The sequence below is a fragment of the Carex rostrata genome, chromosome 1 (genome assembly GCF_964058835.1).
Source record: "Carex rostrata chromosome 1, lpCarRost1.2, whole genome shotgun sequence".
Lineage (NCBI taxonomy): Eukaryota > Viridiplantae > Streptophyta > Magnoliopsida > Poales > Cyperaceae > Carex > Carex rostrata.
Genome location: NC_135918.1, coordinates 44415 through 47774, shown reverse-complemented (window position 1 = coordinate 47774; position 3360 = coordinate 44415). Strand labels below are relative to the sequence as shown.

The following is a 3360-nucleotide window of genomic DNA, read 5'->3' as shown; positions in this document are numbered from 1 at the left end:
TTGGTCACAGAAGCCCCGGTCGCAGTTGCTCCATCAAAAATGACTTGCCCGCTGACGTCGCCGGTCTCTGAAGGGTAAGGCGCTGATCGCAGATAACCCCTTTAGGGACCGACTAGATCCGTTACAGTTGTGACATGCTGACGTGGCGAGAATCCTATCAGAGACCGACTGGGCGGTCGCAGAAGGGTCCCAAATCGGTCACAAAAGTTTTTTTTTTTTTGGGTATTTTTTTTTCTTTTTCCAAGCACATTTTGTAAGCACATTTGATTTGCAAGCACATTTGATTTGCAAGCACATTTTGTAAATATTTTGTAAGATACCATTTGAGTCTTATAAAACATGAACAATAGCAATGAACATCAATGTCGACACTAGACCAACAAAACCAAAGGAAAACAGAAGGCATGTGTTGCTGAAGATTAGCAAATACTTCAAGGCACTATATACTAGCACCGTGAATTTATACATATATACATTAATATACTATATTGTCAAATACACTGAACACCTCAACACCGCCAAACTGAGCTCTATTTCAGATATTCAAATTCTGTACTACTCTACCTGCACTAGTACCTGAAGAAATAGAAGTATAGATCGTTAATTCACTCGTTTTATAATTTAACAAGTCAATGTCCAAGTAAAATTAAAAACAGAAGCCACTTCCATGTGTACGGTGTGTACCCAGTGAAATATCCTATGGTCCAGTGATCACACAAAATATACAACATATCTCTGATTATATAAATTCAATTTAAAGGCATGTACAATCTAGCCTTCTGTAAAATAGTTTATACAGAAAGAGGTCCATAGGTGATTGTGTAATATAAACCAAATAGTTTATACAGATGGACACAATACTAACCAATTTCATAGTAAGTTCGCAGATTTGTATGAAAACAAGCAATCCGCAAGAAGTTAAACTTCTAAATTATATACTTCAACATTAAAAATGAACAATCATCATAAATTGTATACTTTAACACACCTAAAACCAATAAAATTTCAGACCACCTCCTAAGACAATCATCATAAATTTTTTTAAGAAATGAACACACCTCCTAAAACCAATCATCATAAACAGATATGAACACACCTCCTAAAACCAATCAAAATGAAAAATATTTTTTTAAAAAATGGCATCAGATCTGATCCTTCTAAAAATATAAAAAAGTAATATATATTTTTGTTTGCTATGTGATACCTTCACAGTAAGATCAGTATGACGAGAGTAGGTTAGATGAAGCTTAGATGCAGTGTCCTTCTAATGCTTCCTTAGCCATGGGTGCTGTTGCCCAATCTAAAAGAAAGATTAGAAAAGATAAAAAAGAAAACTATTTAGAATCTTAAAATCTGGATTCTAGATAAACTATATCATTGCTCTTATTCTACCTCATGAGTAAATTGTAATTTAAAAGTATACAACTCAGAAATAACAAAATAAAACTCCTAGATATGATCTATACCACTTCATGTGCATGCAAAAAGTTGTATATTGGCTTAATTTGATGAGCAATAGTAGCATGAAAAACAATGCATAGAAACCCACCACACCAGTTGATTTCTACAAACCTCTTCATACCCCCATCAAGACAGCCAAATACAACTTTTATTGTGCATATGCATTTATGCAATTCTACAAATTCGTGTTTCTAAAAATTTCATAAAATTGACATAACAGCTACAAGTATGAAGTATGTACCAGTCAAATTGACATAAAGATAGAAAAAGGGAACCAGGCCTGCAAGCTCGAATTCAAGCTTTAAGTAAGCACTAATGGCTATTTTACCCAAATCAAACAAAACAAAACTTTAAAAGACAAAAGGGCGTATACCAGTATGAAGAGAATCGAGCAAATTAAGGAGGGGGTCTCGATCTAGCACCTCTCCCTCAGTCCTGGCTCGTGCAAATTTCATAAAGTAAATTCCATCTCTTACTTTTCTGATTTAAGAGTTTCGTAGCTAACAAGTGACAGGGCTATTCATAGTGTCACTGTTTTGGATAAAAATGTCACAATGTATTAAACATCATATGTTATTTTTTACAGTACCTATACAATGGATTTTAGACCAGCTGTCTAGAATTTTCTGTAGTTCATTTATATATTCATGCTTTTTAAAAGAAAAAAAAGGCCTTATGAGTTATGAGCAAGCTGAAAATTGGAGATGGAGAAAAAAATAGGGTAGATCCAAACAACGAGCAAAAATTGGCACAAAATTGTCTATCGTCTTACTAAATCATTCTTAAGAGGAGACAAACTGAAGAAAAAAACAGAATATATAGGAAAAAAAATACAAAATCAATGAAAATATGAGGGGATTTCGTACTGTTCCTTTCTGAGGGTTTATGAGGGGATTTTGTACTGTTCCTTGTGTGTGAAGAAGACATCATTGAAAAAATCTGCAAAATAATTGGACAAGAGCTTATTTAGCAGCAACAAACAATCTGATCAAACCAAATCCGATCTAAACCAATCTGATCAAATCAAATCTGACAAAGAGAGATCAAAGATCAACAGTCATACCAGAATCAGAGAAGAAGAGCGTAGAGGTACGTCGGAAGGCGCACGAGGAGAAGACAGTGCCCGTCAGAGGCGCCAGAGGAAAGCGCTCCGGCACGATGGCGGAAGGAGGAGCGAAGGAGGGAGAGGGAGGCGCACCGCCACATCGAGTTCTCAGGTCATCCCCTTGGAAGCACTTTTTAGATTTGAGAAAGAGAAAGAACTATTGTTTTGGGGGTGGCTTTCTTTGTATAGGTATTGACTAGAGAGATGAAGCGATGAAGTGGTGAAATGGGGACGGCGAAGGAGGGATTAGAAACGCGCGGAATTTTTCTTGGCTAACCCTAACAAAACGCAGGAGACGGAGAGGGAGAGACAGATGCGGGGATTTTTGAGGGGGCACCCTTCTGGGACCGCGCCAAATCGGTCCCAGAAGTTGTGGGCGCCGGTCCCAGAAGGCGGGGTCTAAATCCATCTCCACTGCATTTTTTTTGTTTTGGTTTTTTGTTTTTCGAGAGGCCTTCTGCGTGATGTGATTATTACAATACAAGCAATAAATTCTAATTTATGCTCAATTCGGTTGCAAGTGTACAACCTTGTCGAGTAGTACTTAGGGATCGTTTCCACAGGAACAAGTTTGAATATCAAAGTCTAACCTAACAATTTAATTTAATAAAAGAAAGTAAAAAGGTTTTTGTTTGTTCAAAGGTTGGTTTGATTGTGATTAAACTGAATTAAACTAAAGTCTTTAAAGAAAAATCTGATTTTTTATCAAATATGAGAAATTAGGGTTTCTTAGGGTTCCTCTCCACTAATGTCATGACTAATTGGTTTATTAAATTTGTTCTTATAATTATGAA

At 36.2% G+C, this 3360-nt stretch overlaps 1 long non-coding RNA gene across 2 annotated transcripts; it reads right to left on the bottom strand.

Annotated features, from left to right (window-relative positions):
• Positions 1–391: 391 nt before the first annotated feature.
• LOC144564699 (uncharacterized) lies at positions 392–2904 on the bottom strand. 2 transcript variants are annotated; one of them, XR_013514711.1, is made up of 5 exons: positions 2525–2904; positions 2328–2400; positions 1835–1992; positions 1205–1300; positions 392–576 (listed from the first exon to the last, which is right to left on the bottom strand). It is a non-coding gene; the product is annotated as an uncharacterized LOC144564699 (long non-coding RNA). The 2 variants fall into 2 exon arrangements; XR_013514710.1 differs by having other exon boundaries at positions 1835–2400.
• Positions 2905–3360: the final 456 nt, after the last annotated feature.